Raw genomic sequence first — 18,819 nt, 5'->3', positions numbered from 1 at the left:
CATGCAATAAAGATGTCCAATGACCCAGTGCTAAAAACTGATGTTTTGCATTAAAGAATGTCCAGCATCGGGAACATCGTCCTTGCTCTGGGTGTATTGCCACTGCTCGTGAATCGCACCACCACATTAATCCTATATCAGTTACCGCAGGCAGCAGCAATGTTCCTGTGCAGGCACTTGCCCATTTTTACTGCTGTATCACAACAGTGCCACCGACGATGCCAGGAAGAGCTAGGTTGCTGGTTGTCTAGCAACAACAACCTCCTAAAGGCCTATTAACTCCATGGGACGCATAGATGTGAGCACAGTACAGAAGAATGGTGTTTTGTTTTTTGTTTTTTAAAGCAGGTTAGAGATAGCAGGCCATTTAGCTAGCCTGTGTAGCTTTCCCCATGTACCAGGCATAGAGTATGTTGCAGATCTGATGGCACAAGGTACTACTATCTGCACTGCTAAATTAGGCATATAGGATCAGGAGGTGTGATTATGTTATAGGATGTGGAAAAATGTAATTTTTGTCATGTTATGTTGGTTTGCACTGTTCAGGAAAGAAGGAAGGTTTCCAAAGATCAGGTGACATAGGAGGACCAGGCTTTCTAAGCTCATCTGGCATAGAAGCCGAGAAAAACTGTTTGCCTCATGAATTCTACAACTAGCTGCCCCTGAAATTAACACTCAAGACATTTTAAAAGGGAACCATTCCAACAGCATAATTTATTCACAACTTCATACTTGGTTATTATGCAGACCTTAACACATTTTCTTTGGCTCTAGGAGTCAGCCCAAACATTTAAGAGCCAAAATTCCCGCTTGATCCATGGTGGGGGACGGGGGGGGGGGAAGACTCACAATTTGCCCCTAGCAACATCCTCCACTCCACAGTGAGGCAGACTCCCCACCTTGCTTGCCCAGTTATCCTCGCATCTGCCTGGCTCAGGCAAGCAATGGACGGATGTAACCAGGAGGAGGAGGAGTGAGCAAGCAAGCAAGGCTGGCATGGGTGGCTCCCTCCTCTTCCTGGTTAGGTCCCTCTGGCTCAGGCAGACAACGGACCAGTGCAACCAGGAGAAGCAGGGAGCAGCCCACCTCACCTTGCTTGATCACTCCTCCTGGCTGTATCGGCCCATCACCTGGTTCAGGCCCCACACTTAAATTTCCAGGCACCACCTGGGAATTGCCGAGCTGTGTTAAAAGAACTCACATTGATCCATCTAACACCGTATTACCCACTTTGAGAAGCGGGGACTCTTCAGGTTCCTAGGATGCGATCTCTCCTAGTACTTCTATGTTGAAGCTGTTTAATTAGAGATGCCAGGGACTGATGCTGAGACCTTCTTCTGCATGCAAAATGTGTGCTCTGAGATGGAGCTATGGCCCTCCCCAAGCGGGGGAAAAGGAAGCAAAGAATTATCTATAACCCAGTCTTCTTTCATCCAAATCTAGGGTGGAAGACTAAACAATGCCCCACCCCGCCTTTGCCACAGAATACTCTTTTTTCCTTCTCTTTCTTTTCATGTGTTGCAATATGTACTGCAGGATCAGGGGCGTAACTATTATTAGCCAAGGGGAGGCGGCTGCCTGGGGGGCCCCACGCCTCGAGGGGCCCCCCAGAGGCAATTCACATAAGGCAAGTCACATGACTATATATTGTGAAGTGTGTGTGTGTGTGTGTGTGTGTATGTATCAGCGAGGGGCCCATTTTAAAATCTGGGCCCACTCCAGCCTTGTTACGCCCCTGTGCAGGATAACTGCAGTACAAACGCAAAAGTATTTCAGAAACAACCAACACAGCACTGAACCATAATCTTTAAGATTTCTTTACCTTGCATTCCATCTGGCTCTATAAGAAACACACGACAGGGTATAAATAAGCAGGAATAAAGTCTGTGGTGTTTTTTAAAATCCCTTAATTCTAAGCCATAACTTCACACTCAGAAGCAAAACTGTGAAATTAATGAGATCTGTAAAAACAAAATAAACCCTCAGCTCTGACAGCCAAGTAATGTTTAGAACAGCAAAATCACTTAGGTCTTAGGTAAGCAGCAAGAGGGGGGGAAAGACAGCACACTTCATGTAACATGAAACTGGCAAAGCAGTAATCCACCTCCCACTGAAATATGAATTCTACTAATTTCCTCTGTGTGGTTAAAATTTGTCAAAAAGAGTCTAATTTTTTATTAGCTTCCCCAGCAGTCACCTCACAGGGAAGCTAAATGAGCTTTAAACATAGCAGCTAAATAAGCCTAAAAGCATGCATATTAAACATGCATGAATTCTGCATAAACATGCAGACTACCTTACAAATACAACTATTCAAAAATAAAATAAATGACCAACTGCCAGGCTGCAAATTTTGCAGTCATCTTTATTGCACCTAAGTGTTAGAGGCAAGATCTGTGATTATATTTTTTGACAACTGTCACATTTAACCAAGACAGAGGAAAATTCCCCCAAGCACATCCAAATAAATCATTGTACCTGCTGTTGGGTGAATTCCTAACTCTATGCCTGAACCTGTTTTGCTGAAAATCAATGTAGTCTCTGCTACTTAAATATACTTCAGCAAAACAATAGTTGGACTGAAACAGCAGAGGAAAACTCAATGATCACTTAATATTACTGGTTTTAGTGGTAAATATATCCAATTTAAATGCCGCCACCTGATACACCCTGGGTATATGCTTCAGGGATTAAACTACTTCAGAGAATGGGTATTAGTTTGAATCCCCCAAATTGCCCATTTAGTGGTGCTCACTCACTTGAGGGAATTTTCCCTTCTCCTTCCTCGCTCCCCTGCCACAAGAACAGGCAATACTGTAGGAATAATTCACGGCTGGTAAAGACACAATCTTCCTATCAAGCTCAAAAGCAAGCAACAATTTCAGAGGGGGAAAGGAAAGAAAGTCCTTAACCCAGGACTTTTCCCTTGCTAAATATAAAGAGAATCACCACATAGAAAGGCTGCCCATAGGAACATAGGAAACTACCATATACTGAGTCAGACCATTGGTCTATCTAGCTCAGTATTGTCTTCACAGACTGGCAGTGGCTTCTCCAAGGTTGCAGGCAGGAATCTCTCTCAGCCCTATCTTGGAGAAGACAGGGAGGGAACTTGGAACCTTATGCTCTTCTCAGAGCGGCTTCATCCCCTGAGGGGAATATCTTGCAGTGCTCACACATCAAGTCTCCCATTCAGATGCAACCAGGGCAGACCCTGCTTAGCTATGGGGACAAGTCATGCTACCACAAGACCAGCTTTCCTCCCAGTTAGCAGGGATCCTTCTGACATAATGGCAACTCCGCCTTTTGTTTCAAGGATGAGTAGTGATCAGAATAGGAATATCCCATGTGTGTGGACTATGGGTGACCAATGCTCCAATTCAGATCTACTTATTTATGTAACAAATTTATATACCACCCCAAAATCATGGCTTTGGGCAGTTTTCAATACAATTCAGAAGGTTAAGATTCTAATCATCTGCAAAGCCATTCAAGTGGAAGTTACTTACAGTGCAAACATCGACATCCCTTAGTAATTCAATGAACGACCTTACATTGTATAGTGCAAAGTATTATCGTTTGTCTGATTTAAATCTGTGTCTGATAAGAATAAATATCTGGAAACTAGTAGGTGCTGAAGCAGGGGGCCTACCACTTCCCATGTATTTTCTCCTTCATACCACTTCTGAATGTAAGCCTGCACATGGGCTATGGACTGAACAGGCACGGATAAAAGCTTACTGTGCTGCTTGAACACAGTGTAAATAACGAAATTTGGCCTCCAAGAGAGAATCCAACCTAAACATAAAGCAAATTCCTGAGAATCTGAGTGTTTGGCATGCATTTTGGATTTACCTACATTTTGTTTTTCTTTTGCAAATGAAATTAAAACATTTCTTATTGAATTATGTAGTTTTTCAACAGAATATTATTCGAGAATCAGAAGGCCTTTCTGGAAGAGTGGATCATCATCACAGAACTTTTAAAAAATAAATATTATTGGAGGTTCCCACTTGAGAGTTTTCTTCAACAGAAGTCTCTCTAAGCAGATCTGTAATTATCAATTAATTTTGAAACAGCAAGGGTTTGGGGGGATTGGGGTTGGTTTCAGGCTAGGAACTGACATGGTTTGGATAAGACTCCAGTGTTAATTTGACAAAGTGGTTGAAGAGTCAGCATGATGCTGGCAATCATTAACTATAATACATACTTCCCTTTGTGACCGTTTTACCCAATTCTGCTCATCATCATCCCCGTGCTCAACGTAGATTCCTTTGAGTAATCTAGAATGTGTAATCATACATTATTACTGTTCCTGGTAATACAGAATTTGATTTTGATGCGGTTTGATATGGCCACTTGCCAATGGACCCTCTTTTCTATAAAGTCTGTAATACCATAACAATCCTTGGAAGAAGAAGAAAGGATGTTTCCAGGGAAGCAAATATTTCTCTTTTCATAAAGACTCCAAGGTGTTTCTATTAGTGAACACAAACACATGTCTGTGTAGGTAGGTAATACTGAAGATATAACTCCAGGTTCATTCTAGATTTTCACAGTCTTTACTTTCTAACATTTCTCCTCATTTTTTGAAAATGTCACCCACACAGTTCTGGGCATTACCAAGTTCTGATTTTTTCTAGCAAGTTCTGATTTTTTCTAATTTACTGTAGTACATGAGAGGAAGTACATGAGAGGAAGCACCCTTCCAATGAATAGGAGACACAGCTCACTTTCCATTAGCATGTTTTAGATCCAAGTGCAGTATTATAATTAGACTTACTAGCTTTTTAAGTGACTTGCTCCTGAACTGTTAACACCAGGGCTAAAAGCAGGGGTGTCACCCTGCTACCAAAGGCACAGGAACAAGGGCAGGGTGTATAGGGGGAGCATGTGTGTGTGTGGGGGGAGAGTGTGTGTGTGTGGGGGGGAGAGAGTGTGTGTGTGTGGGGGAGAGTGTGTGTGTGGGGGGGGGAGAGAGTGTGTGGGGGGGAGAGAGTGTGTGGGGGGGAGAGAGTGTGGGGGGGGAGAGAGTGTGTGTGGGGGGAGAGAGTGTGTGTGGGGGGAGAGAGTGTGTGTGGGGGGAGAGTGTGTGTGTGTGTGTGTGGGGAGAGAGTGTGTGTGTGTGTGGGGAGAGTGTGTGTGTGGGGGGAGTGTGTGTGTGGGGGGAGTGTGTGTGTGGGGGGAGTGTGTGTGTGGGGGGAGTGTGTGTGGGGGGGGAGTGTGTGTGGGGGGGAGTGTGTGGGGGGGAGTGTGTGGGGGGGAGTGTGTGGGGGGGAGTGTGTGTGGGGGGGAGTGTGTGTGTGTGGGGAGTGTGTGTGTGTGGGGAGTGTGTGGGGGTGTGTGGGGTGTGTGTGGAGGGAGCATGTGTGGGGGAGCGTGTGTGTGGGGGAGCATGTGTGGGGGGCGTGTGGGGGGAGCATGTGTGTGGGGGGAGCGTGTGGGGGGGAGCGTGTGTGGGGGGGAGCGTGTGTGGGGGGGGAGCGTGTGGGGGGGGAGCGTGTGTGGGGGGGAGCGTGTGTGTGGGGGAGAGTGAGGGGGAGTGCATAATAAAATAAAATAAAATAAAATAAAATAAAATAAAATAGATACCAGCAACAGTCACTGGAGGTGACTGAGGTTTGTGACGTTCTGGAAAGAAACACTCATACTCTTAGGAATGAACGGGCTTATGCTTATATTAAAGAAAGTTTGAGATTTTTAAATGACATTTTAAATGTCTTAATTTTGAAAACTATCTTATCGACTCAAAAAGCTATAAGGATGATCCCAAGTTAAAAGCATGCAATGTAAAATTCTTTTTTCAATCACATGAATATAAATTTACTAATTGGTATCCAACAGAAATTGGTATCTAACAGAATTAATTGTATACAAGTCGATCTGGCGCAGAGCATTTGCGCTCCTAGTTTGCCGCTGCCTCCTCCCACCCCCGCCACCACTTTTTTGCCTGCCCGTCCCACCTTTCTCCTTCTCCCACCACCCGCCCGCCTGCAGCCTCCATCGCCTTCTTGTTCCCTGCCCGCCGCCCGCCATCTTCTTTTGTGCCTCCCCCCCGCCCCTGCTTTCTGGCTGCCACCGGCCAGCTGGCCCCGGTTGCCACCGCTTCCCCTCCACAGCCAGCTGGCCCCAGTCGCTGCCGCTTCCCCTCTGCGGCCAGCCGGCCCCAGTCACTGTCACTTCCCCATCTCCTCAGCCTCCTTCCACGTGCCTGTTGCTGTTTTCTCCACCGGCTGGCCAGCCAGCCTCCACCACTGTTTGCAGCCATTTCCCCCTCCCCCAGCCTGCCAGCCAGTGCTGCCATTTTCTTCCCTCCCACCCGTGGCTATCTGGCAGCTCTTTGAACTCTTGCAAGAGCTGCCACACATGGGATTAGCCACAGGTACATCTTAGAGAATTAAATATATACATTTTCTTCTGCATGATCTCCACCGCATGTTAAGGTCATCTGAGGAGGTCCATCTCCAGTTACCACCGGTACATCTGGTGGTGACTCAGAGGTGGGCCTTCTCTGTAGCCACTCCTGGACTGTGGAATGTACTCCCTGCAGAAAGCCATAATTTGAACTCTTTATTGGCCTTCAGGAGAGCCCTTAAAACCTATCTGTTTGGCCTGGCCTTCCAGGGTTTTAAAATTGTTGTAAAGGGTTTTTAATATTGTTACCTGGTTTTTCAGGGTTTTTAAGTTGTTCTGATTGTTTAATTATTGTTTTATGGTGTTTTATAATCTCTGTTTTAATTGTCAATTGATTTTTATTGTTCTGTTTTAATTGTAAACCGCCCTGATCCATTTTGGAAGTGCGGTATAGAAACTGAATGAATAAATAAAATATTTTTAAGAGAACACTTTATTTTTACATAATAAAAACTAACTAAAATTAATTATGTTCTTTTAAAAATGCTATACAGACTATTTACACAGCACAAGAGATGTAGTCTGTAGATGTTGGTACATTTCAGAAAATGTTTGCATATATGATTCAGATGAATAAGCTAAGACACACCCTCCTCAGAATGGCAAACACACAAACAACAACACTTCCCAGGTCCATGGACAATTTGACATGCAGGAAAAAAATTTTCTTAATTCCACCTATGACAAACACTTAGTCTTCAAGCAAAAGATAGCCATAGCAAAATACAGCCACATAATCTTCCAAGAGAAACTCAAGAGGAGAAAGGGAACAACTATACTTACAGCTTGATCCTTTGCATACTTGAAATAGGTTTCACTGAACCTGATGCCAGTAGCGAAGGAAACACTCACCTCTATGCAACAGTAATCTTACTTAAATAAGGTCAGCTTGCCTTTGGATGCACTGTTATCACAAAATAGTTTGTGAAAGCAGTCTATTAGAGAAAACTGATGGCCACCAATATGGGATAATCAAGGTGGAAAGTGAATGCCTGTCCTTACCAGAAACTATTGTGAGGAAGCAGCAGAAGGCACTGTGTCAGCACTGTGCAAGTGTGCATTTGCTACCCGGCTAGTTGCCCTTGGGCTGGGCTACTGACAAGTGAGGGTAGCTAGCCAGTAAACAAATACATGCTTGCATAGTGCTGACTGAGATCCTCCTGCCCGTACTATCACCTCCTGGTGATTACCAGTAACAATTCTTTCTCCCCCATCAGTAGTGGTTGGCATTTTCCTGGAGGACTGCTTCCCTCACCACTACGGGTTAGCACACCAGGAACCTGTATCCTGAGCAGATGCCATGCCAGCATGCTAAATGTACACATACTGGGAGTTATTCAATAATCAATGAGAATTGTTCAATTGAAAGGAAGACAGAAAGGCAGATTTCAACTGAAATAGAAATTGTAAATCTATTTTCAAAATAAACTCAGCAGCAGCAGCAAAGGACCTGGTTTAAACTGGATGGAACACCACACAGCTAAGTCCTATTTTACATTCCAGAGACACAGTAAAATCCGACCTTACACCAGGAGTGGGCAAACTTGGCCCTCCAGCAGTTGTTGAACTATAACTCCCATCAACCCTAGCCACAATAATAAATTGAGGGCCAAGTCTGCCTGCCTTCTATTCAAGTGAGCAAGCATAGGATATCAGCCTTAGTGGCCGAAGTCCTCAGTGATACAAAGAAGGGCAGGAGATCTCCTGGAGGAGGGGATGGTGGTATACTTCATGACTGCAATGACTAAATAAAACAAAATTAATGTTGTCAGCTGACCAGGAAAAACACACACACACCAGTCTGGCTTCCTCCTGCGATGGCAATAATCTTCAAGAAAATAATCTGCAGAAGTCTTCAAGTGAAGCTCTTCATGGCATGGAGATAAACATCTGCTAAATGCTGCAGATTAAACTTCTATTAAATGCATAGGAGCAGGGGCTGGTTAAAAAGTTGACAATCCTAAACAGTTGTAGGTTTTAATATAACAGAAAAGTAAAGCTCGAGGATTACCGTTTTGCCAGTCTTAATAACTGAGTGTTTCATAATAACCTTTGCTTTCATAGTATCCTTATATAAAGTAATATCCTTTGCTTGAATAGTATATTTGCTTTAATAGTATTAGATAGCATTATTTTTGTATTCAAAAATAACATGAATGATCTTCAACAAAGGCTCTCATGAAAATTTTGGTGACCTTCGCAACAGGCCATTTAGTGGAAAGGTTGCAAAATAGTGGGTTGGGACCACCCATGATTTGCAATGGCCTCATGAATGGATCCCGACACCAACCTGTCAAAAGTGAGAGTTGCAGACAAATTAGGCACACAATAGATTGGGGATGGAGGCTGAGAAGAAAGAGACGTAGGAGGGAGGGAGGGAGGGAACTAAATGGTGTACCAAATAAAGATAAAATTCTGTTGAATCTCTACAGTAAAATTTTGGGAACTATCAGAATGCGCCTTTATTTAGCAAAAATAAATAAGTACTCCAAAACAGCACTAAAATGCTTCACTTCTGTATTGTGTGTCCTGTCAGTTCACTGGGGATTGAAATAATGAATTAACTCTGTGCTTTGCATGCAGTGAGTACGGGGATGTTGCGATTGTAAAGGATTTACCCAACCATTTCTATCTAGGTGAACAGGAGAACTTTACAACAGCCCAATATTAATACTTTCCTGCAGAAAGCTCCAAGTGTGGATGCACTCAAAAATGGAAGATAGAACGAAGCTGGATGCATATTAGTAACAAATATAAGGTGGTAGGGGCTAGTCTATATCTTTGTGTTTAAAGATTGGATGGATACAACTTTTAAAAAAACAATACTTTGTAGCTCAGTTGGATTCTCTGTTTGATGCATGGATGAGTAGATGAAATTCAGCAGCCTGTTATGAAGACATTCATCTAAATTACATTCTCCCATATAGATCCATACAATTTATGACTAAATAGAACTGTCATGCATTTTTTCTAATGTCTATCACATTAACCTACATAGTAGATTAAGGCCATTTTGCTTTCATAAAAAGAGATGTTTTAAGTCTCTCCCTGTCACAAGAACTGCTAAAATGATTTTAGCAGCCTAAATTTTTTTTTGGTTCAATTTCTATACTGCCTTTCATAAAACCTATCCCAAGATGGTTTATAAAAGTTAAGATAAAACAGCACTCCATAAAGATCACATTAACATATTAAAATGTAACTTACTATTTGTACGTAGTTCAGCCAGGTTGGTCTCTGGTACCACCCATAGAGACCACATTACTCCTATTTTAAAAGAACTACATTGGCTTTCAAATAGCTTCCGGGCAAAATAAAAAGTGCAGCTTATTACTCATAAAGCCCTGAACAGCTTGGACCCCAGGGTATTTAAGAGAGTGCCTTCTACTTCATGAACCCTGCCATCTATTAAGATAATTGGGGGAGGTCTGGTTGTGGTTGCCACTGGTTCGTTTGGTGGCGACCGAAAACTGGGCCTTCTCTAGGGTTAGGGTGAACACACTCCCAAATTAAATCAGTATCTCCCCATCTCTGGTAATTTTTAAACTTTTGAAAGTGCACCTATTTTATCAGACTTTAAGTTTATGATGTTTTAAAGTTTTATTTATGGTAAATTTAATCTGTGTATATAATTTTGAGGGTTTTTGTTTGATTAGATTGTAAACCTCCCTCATAATTTATATAGGGTGGTATATAAATGTGACAAATACATAAATAAAATAAATTAAAAACAATAAACACAATAAACACACCAAAAAGCAGCAACTACGTATTAAAAAGACAAAGACAGGAAACAAGAGAACAGAGAGACTGGCAACCCCTAAGAGTAAAAGAGCCAGCATGGTGTAGTGGTTAGAGTGCTGGTCTAAGACTGGGGAGACCCAAGTTCAAATCCTCATTCAGCCATGATACTAGCTGGTTGACTCTGGGCCAGTCACTTCTCTCTCAGCCTAACCTACTTCACAAGGTTATTGTGATGTGAAACTCAAGTAAGTAGTACACCGCTCTGGGCTCCTTGGAGAAAGAGCGGGATATAAATGTAAAAATAAAAATAAAATAAAAGCCTGAACAATTTTTTTTTTAAGTCTAGTTTTTCCCTCCAAGCAGCCATAGACATCAGAAAATAGACACCCACCAGGAAAGCATTCCAGATCCTGGGGGCAACAACAGAGAAGGCCCTGTCCCATGTGCACAACAACTGAGCCTCCTCAATATCAACACACACAGCAATGCCCCCTCTGATGGCCTTGTTGGATGGTAATAAACCCTTGGGAGCAGGTAATCCTGTTAAAGAACAGCATCTGTAATATAGATTTCTGAAGTCATGCAATATACAATTGTTAGTATGTTCATTGCATAAGAAAAGGGGATCATTTCTAGAAGCTAACACAGTTTCTTTAGCTGATTCCTGATACAAAATGTTAGGATTCCTATGTTCCATTGGAATTAATGGGACTTCAATTCCCCACAGCAAAGTTCAACAGTGCTTAGTCATGGTTTAATTTAAATAACCCACTAGCTTTTTTGCCACACGATCTGTTTTCTGTCCTGCAATGCCTACCCCCCTCCCCCGCTACTCCAAAGGGAAGATGGGACCAACACAATTAGAGCAAGTAGCAAGGTCCAACTGAGTAAGCACTACCAAAAATGTGAAAAGCCTTCCCTTGGTACTTATTTCCTTGGGCACTCTTCCATTCACCTACATTTTAACAACCTACTTCTCAGGGGCATAGCAAGGTTGGAGTGGGCCCAGAGACAAGATTTTAAAATGGGCTCCCCCCCAAAGTCCAGGGCCTCCGCACACCCCAGGCCCCCAAGGATTTAAGTCTGATATTCCAAAATAAGTATGCTGCCTGGAAATACATTTCACTGAATACACACACACACGTCACAATATATAGTGATATACATTGAGTACTATACATTTGTATTACTTTTAATGCCTAGAACACACTAGAAAGATGAATTATTAAAATGGGCCCCTCGCTGCAGATTAGCAAAGGAGACTTTCAACCATGCAGGGTGAGCCTATGTTTGTTTTCTCAGAATTCTGAACAAATTCAGTCAAGTTTGATTCCAGGAGGTTTTTCACAAGAGGCTTTTAAAGCCCTTTAACACACATCTCCTCTGGAATGGAGGTGCTGCATTCACATGTTGGCCAGATTTACCCTGAAGTCCCTGCAAGTTATTGGGGAGCAGTTCACACACAAGAAAAATAAAATAAAAGCACCACACATGCTTCACAGTTCTCACTCAGACCTTCTGGGTTGCAAAACAACTTGAACATAAGTGCATTTATAAATGAATGAATGAATGAATAAAATTAATAAAATACTGTTCCAGAAGTTTTTGCAATTTTCTGCCATGAAACAAGCCACTTATAGGACTTTTTAGATAGTTTTTTTTAAGTCAGCAAATTTTCCAAGCTGTTTCAAAATAAATATTCAGAGACTTCTCGGTCCCTCCTCCCCCACCCCCATATCCAAGCCCTATGGCAAGCAGATCCCTATATATGATGGGGGGGGGCGGGAAAGGTAACCACAAAAAGGAGTTCACACTCTACCTGGCAAATGCTGGTCTGGGTTGAGCAGGGCAGCAAGGGGTCTTCTGCTGCAGAGAACACTCTGGCTGCCTCCTCCTTCCTGGCTGGCTTGGGCCCTACTGGAGTTCAGGCTTCACAGAGGCCTACACGAGGCCTCCGTGGAAGCCCCGCCCACCCGCCGATCAGCTGAGAGGCGGGAGAAAAGGAGCTCTTTGCAGCTTGCCTGCTGCTTCCATTGCGGGCCAGCAGAACAAGCAGGAGAGACGGCGAAGAGGGCAAGTGGCTGAGAGGCTATGGGGCTGGGCAGGGGGCAATGGGGAGTCACATGAGGTGCCTCTGGGGTGCCCCTCCAGGCAGTGGGGCCCCCAGACAACTGTCTCCCCTTGCCCTATCATTGTTACGCGCCTGCTACTTCTAGTTTAACATTTCAGCATTGAGGAAGCTGCCATTTGAACAAGTCCTTAGCTCTTTTCACAGCAAAATATTTTAAATAGTATTATCTGACTGTTTTGTGTTATCCAGACATTGATGCTTCAAGCACAGTAGCTTTTATCAAGTCTAGATCTTACACTGACCGTGAGCCAACACTGAACTCTTGGCTGGGCAGACAAAATGGATTTGATGTATAGATCGCTTCCCTTGAAGATCTCCTTAGCATTCTCTAGTTCACTGCTACAGTTAAATTCCTTGCTATCTAACCATCTATCATTTTCATCCATCATTGTTTACAATCATATGGGTGGTCTGCCATTTCCACTGAAGTTCCACTTGCTCAGCAGGCCAGAATGAAAGCACGGTTAAATTGGGCAAGCATCATTAACTTCACAGAAGCTGCATGTATATCCAGGAATGGATTCTCCCTCTTTTATCAACTTGTAACTCAAGGTGTACTTCTATCTCTTTTGTCTCCTTATAATCATACAAAGGCCAAGGAAAAAAGCTTCCCCCTTCCTCCTGCTCCTATAGGTGAATTAATTCCAGACCATGAATTGTTTAATGTTTAACCTATAACAAAGTCAACTGTTTCCATCTGAAATACCAGATCTTCATGTGGAACAATTTCCCTCCTGAAATTTTGTTTTATTATTAAAATTACTCCTCCATCTCAGATTGAGGAAAGGATCACAAGGGTTTTTGGCAGGCAATATAAAGCAATGTCTTCCCTTTCTCAAAAAACTGACCTTTGTATAATCTGGCTCACAGTTCAATATAAAAGTGAAGAACACATGTGGAGAGGTGGTATAGAGGTTTTCTTACAGCTTGATCCTATGCATGTTTAGTCAGAAGCAAGTCCCATTAATGTCAATAGAACTTACTTCCGTGCAAGTGTGCTTTGGGCTTCATAGTTTTAATTGCTATTAAATAAACCGGAAACTACTAATATTCATCAGACAACTGTACTCAGCTTATACTTGTTAGATGGGAATTGCCAGCAGAGGTCACCATTGCTTTAAATGCTATGATAAACAGTGGCATTAAAAAACCCAAAAAAACCCCCAAAACCCAACCACAAGAACTTTTAGGGATTGTCCAGGATAGCTATATTCCATAATACTGGGCTGACAGTATCTGACACAATCTATTTTGAACTATATATGCAGTTCAGACTATTTGATGGCATGTTATATTTAATGGCATTTTTTAAATAAGTTTAAAATTTTTATTTTTTAAAAATAAAGCATGACTCTTATACAACCAGAACTCAGTCATTTAATACAAATAATGAAGAAACCGCCTCTTTCTTTTGAACTTGGACTGCCCAAGCTAAATCTGCATGTGATTCTTGAAATAAGTCTTGAGCCCATGCAACTGGCTCAAAATCTGTACAAGAGAAATACAAATCTACATCCACATGGGTTCTACAGCACAACACCAGATTTCATATATATGTACCAGCTGCACATGTTATCTCGAGTTGCTGTTCTGTAATAGGCATTTCTAAACTCTGACAGACAGTTTAAAGTAAGTAGGAAATAATGATTCATTAAGTTGGGGCTGCCACTTGCATTCACATTTTATGGGTCAAAGAAAAAGCATTATGCAATGTACTCATCTTTTAAATGAAACTGAAAATAACTCATGTCAAAGAATAGCAAGGATGCTGTTGAACAAAGCTGTAAACTTTGTGCTTACCTAACTCTTGCAGAAAGTAATAAGCAGTAGAGTCAACATGACTTTCTCTCCTACTCTTGTGAAACATGTTCTGTCCCTTTAGGGTGAGTTTCCTGCATTTCTCAAGTTGTTGAATAATCATTATTCCGATTCCACATACTCAATTGAAAGTGACTAAATTGCTGAACAGTGACTCCAGATGTTGATGAAATTGTTCAGCAGTGATTCAGAAACTTGATGCAAGGTAATCTTTTTTGCCTCATCACATGACCTATCCCAACTGGTTTGGCCATTGGCTCTTATGGTCATTTTGTCATGGGGGAGAGCTCAAAGTCCTTTTTGTCAGAGTGTAGATCCATGGACCAAAATGACATGGTCCACATTTTATAACAGTATAGTATACTCCTGGGGACACCACAGAACAATCATTACAGCTGCAGATTCACCTAATTATGAAATGTTAATCAAGCAACCCTACACTGAGAACACCATTGGATCCAGGTAGCTTGGATCCATCAAAGAAACTGAAGCTGCATGACGCAACTTAATGAACAGGACCTCAGAATTCAGTTACATTCTCAACATATCAAGGTGCACATGGGAAAACCCACACCTAGCTCTAGCTTATACCACAAAGGCTTTACAACATGATGCCTGCAAACATCCAAGAATCAGCCAGTTACAATTGCAACTTCCAAGCTGTGACAATTTAGAAAACCAGCCTGACAAGCAACCAAGCATACTCCCATTTATACATAGTTCGTTCTATGTATGTTTGTTATAGTTTGTTCTTCCAGTGCCAGACTAGATAGGGCAATGGAAGTTGCAAAAGTTAAACTGAAGAAGAAAGAAGTCCATATGCTTCCAGTAAGTTCCAAAAATGAAAAACAAATCCTGCCAACCCCATATGATACTTTTTACCTTTACTGATCTCCTCATCTCTCTCTCTCTGTCCTGTCTAGTGTTTCCCTTCGAAAAAATACAACTTAATCACCAAACATAAATCAATGAGCACCGTCAGTTTCCACCCTCTGTTCCTGCTAGGCAAACAGCAGGGAGTTTGTAGCTTGGGGGAACTGACTGCAGAAATGCAACCCTGCTGGTGTCTGGTGGCTTAAAAGGTGCAGAGAGTGTGTGTGTGTGTGTGTGTGTGTGTGTGTGTGTGTGTGTGTGTGAGCGCTACGATCTTGTTCTGATTTTAGACCAGGATATATGTATGTGTTCGGGGTCCAAATGTTAGGGTACACCCTAATCCACTTTAGCATGGAGTTAAGGGGAGATGCGTGCCACTCACAACCTACGCCCAGATGGTCTTCCTGGTGCCTGGGGATGTTATAGAGCCTGGACTTTCCGCTCCTACAAACGGAATCCCTCACCAAAAGTGGTGGGAACAATTTTCAATGTCGGCCAAAGAATGGGCTGTTCTGGCAATGCCTGGGGTTGGAGTTTGCTCAGCGGGTCGACGTAGGGCAAAGTTTGCCTTCAGAGAGCAAACCTTGCAACCAACTGCTTCAACGCGGGGCAACCCCAGCGGCACCTTGGCACCCTCGCGCCCGCCGCCCGCGCCTTCATCCCTGGCGGAAGCTTGGCTCACTCACCTCAGCGCTGCGTCCGCGGGCAGGTGGCGAGAGACCCCCTAGGAACTGCTGCTGCTGCTGCTATAGGTGCCGTTGCCGCGGATCCGCGAGCGCCTTGCTCCGTGGCCACTCTCCCAACGCACGCGAGCCATTCACTTCACACGCGCGCCGCAGCCTCATTCACAGCGTTTCCTCAACCCAGACTGAGGTGCACCGACTCACAAGGATTCGCTCCTCGCGGTCCGCCTGGGTCCTAGCGCTGTCACGGGCGCTGGGCCCTGTACAGACTCGCCAGGGTCTGTACCTGGATGCTCAGGGAAAGTCCCCAAAGAGGCGCTGAATGACTATTGAGGAGCAACGCGCGCTGAGAACGCAGCAGAAAACAGCCCTCAGCTTTCCCGCCGTCCCGCGCGTCCGTCTTGCTTCTCTGTGCAGAGGGACTCAGAGACACGTGCCTAGCTCCTGTCTCCTGCGGGGATGACAAGAAATGCAACCGCCTCGCGCGCCTCCTCCGTGTCTCATAGGAGGAGGCTGGACGTAGCCCCCGCGATTATCCCCCCCACCCCGCGCCAGAACCACCCACCCCCAGTCACCACCGACACTGTCCACGCCAGACATAACGGAGGGGAAGCAAAGCGGGCGGGTCTTGGGATGTTTACATATTTAGTTCCGTTCAAGGTATGTATCTGAGAGAACTTCTAAATTCACTCCCGCTTTACGCACATCGGAGGGGAAAATACACATAAGTGCACTAATTCCTTTAACTAACCAAAGCAATAATTCGTTTTATTAGTGTCCACTAAAACTGAAACAGTTTTTGATGCGTGACAGATCATTTACTAACTACTTGTCGCCGGATTCCTGTCGAAGACCGATGTCATAGGAAGAAAAGACTGATAGGTTCATAAAGACCAAACTGAGCCATTTTTAGAAGGGCGGTATAGGAATCAAATAAATAAGTGCGAGTTCGAGAATAACGGGTGTCAAAGTAAACATTCACATGCAACTAAGAGGAAACAAAAATCGGCAGTACTCACCAAACCATCCACGTGAAAACTGAGGATTCTTCGCTTATCAATGCAGACATTTGAGGCAGACATTTAAAAGTTGTGAATTCAGAAATGCAAACGGCCAAACTGAGGAATTGTGCATTGAGTAACCAATACGAACCAATAGCAACAGAAATAAGTTATCAAAAGAAAATTGAAACTGTTACATTAATGAATAAATTAATGAATGTTGCATAACTTGCTAATCATAATTTACTAGCCAAATTGCAAATCCAGTCTTCAGTCCGAGTAAGCAAAAGAGTTGCCCATAAAAACTCATGCCACAATAAATGAGTGAGGTTCTAGAGTGCCACAGGATACTTGGTGTCGCCAAATAACCATGTATGTCTACATGACAGCAAATTGCATAAGCCATCAATAACAAAGCAATAAAAAATTTCTTCAGACTCTATGCAAATACACCTGCAATGGCTCAGTTATACAACCCAAATTTGGTTCGTCTCTCTCAATAGCAAAGGCAGATAAAGACACCTCTGGCAGGAACGCAGTCCTGAAATACAGTTTGTGACATTGCTTAGTGGAATGTGTGAAGAAAGCACTATTTCACATTTCCACAGAACATAATGGGTGCCCCTTGGGTCTTATTCAAATATCCGGCAGACATGTGTGGTTGCCATTGAAAATTACTTCTGCGTGGCTAAGGCTCCATATGGTAATGTCTAGATTTTGTTTCTCATCCTGATGGTATAGGTATTGTATGTACGCATGCCAGATCTGCCAGCTCGCACAGAGAGTGCAGTGCTGGTATGCATACCTCCCACACCACTGGTCTGAACCACATCAGATACTACAGCAGCTGCACAGATCAATAAATCCATGGTAATTTTCTGCCACAACTATATCACATAATATTTGATAGTCACAATGAACCAGCTCTTCTTTCACAGACCACCGCAGCAGAATATTTTCCTTTATAAAATTATTATATGGCAACCATATAGCAAATCAAAGTGTAAGTCCAAACTGCTACAAAAATTATCAATAACAAACATAATGAAATGACAACAGTGAAAATATGTACACAGCAAAAGCTAACCCGGAAACAGCAAAATAACAGAATGTGGACTTTCTTGCTTTTGGGCCTCAGCCTCTGATCTCTAGTTCAAGTATATGAAACATGATTTAACATTTCTGATTCCATCCAGCAGAGGGAACAGGGAAGTACTGTGAGATGTGTATGTCACATATCTCATTTCAGATATTGGAGTTAAATGCCCTTGGAGCAAACTGTGGCCGAAGAAGGTTTTCAGCAAGCAAATGTTCTTTTCTTCTTGGCTAATGCCCATGGAACAAAGGAACATAACAATAGCTCTGATGGATCAGGCCCAATTTAAGGCCTAGCTAGTCGAGCATCCCATTTCACACAGTGGCCCACCAAATGCCTTTGGGAAGTTCACAGGCAAGAGGTAAGGGCATGCCCTCTCTCTTGATATTGCTCCGCTGCAACTGGTATTTAGAGGCATCTTGCCTCTGAGGCTGGAAGTGACCTATAGCCATGGCTAGGGGTGTGCATTTTGGAACAAACCCCCTGTTTTGTTTTGTACCCAAATTTTCTGAATCCGAATCAGCCCTGTTTTGTTTTGTAGCCGAATTTTCCCAATTGATTTGGATTTTTAAAAAGGGTCCCAGGGCAAAAAGAGTGGGTGGTGGTGGTAGCGTCCAATGGGTGGAAGCTAGCAGCCAAATTTCAAAGGAATTAGGCAAAGGGCTGATTTTTTGTGAATTTTTTAAGTTTACACATCTTTAAGAATTTTCCCATAGGGAATAATGGAGATTCCAGCAAATGTATCAATTCAAATCAAGGGGAAAGGGATGACCCAGAGCGGAGTGTGGTGGGTGGTAGTGCCCAATGGGGGCAAGGAAACTTCCAGGATTATTTCAAAGAAATTGGGCAAAGGGCTGATTTGTTGTGATTTGATGAAGTTTATGTGTCTAAGATTTCTCCCATAGGGAATAATGGAGGTTTAGGTTTCAGCAGCCCCATAATTCCACTTGGGGGGCACTGGGGTTTCCCAGAGTGAGGGGTTGTGTAGTGCACATAGGGTGCCAACCACCCCCATACCCACAAGCCCATGGGGTACTGGGTTTTGTTGTTTCTGAGGTG

General features: G+C 43.2%; 1 protein-coding gene across 5 annotated transcripts in view; it reads right to left on the bottom strand.

Moving 5' to 3' along the window:
- NGF (nerve growth factor) overlaps positions 1-16,110 on the bottom strand; it is a 72,221-nt gene extending 56,111 nt beyond the window's left edge. For 3 of the 5 annotated variants that reach the window (XM_053242561.1, XM_053242563.1, XM_053242566.1), the window contains exon 1: positions 15,667-16,110. The gene's annotated coding sequence lies outside the window, so the exon portion shown is untranslated. Of the gene's footprint in view, positions 1-11,977; positions 12,055-14,089; positions 14,108-15,666 lie in introns of those variants that run through there. The other 2 variants (XM_053242565.1, XM_053242567.1) reach the window with 2 other exon arrangements.
- Positions 16,111-18,819: the final 2,709 nt, after the last annotated feature.

The sequence above is a fragment of the Hemicordylus capensis genome, chromosome 4, assembly GCF_027244095.1.
Source record: "Hemicordylus capensis ecotype Gifberg chromosome 4, rHemCap1.1.pri, whole genome shotgun sequence".
NCBI classification, from domain to species: Eukaryota; Metazoa; Chordata; class Lepidosauria; order Squamata; family Cordylidae; genus Hemicordylus; species Hemicordylus capensis.
This window is presented reverse-complemented; position numbering and strand designations above follow the sequence as displayed.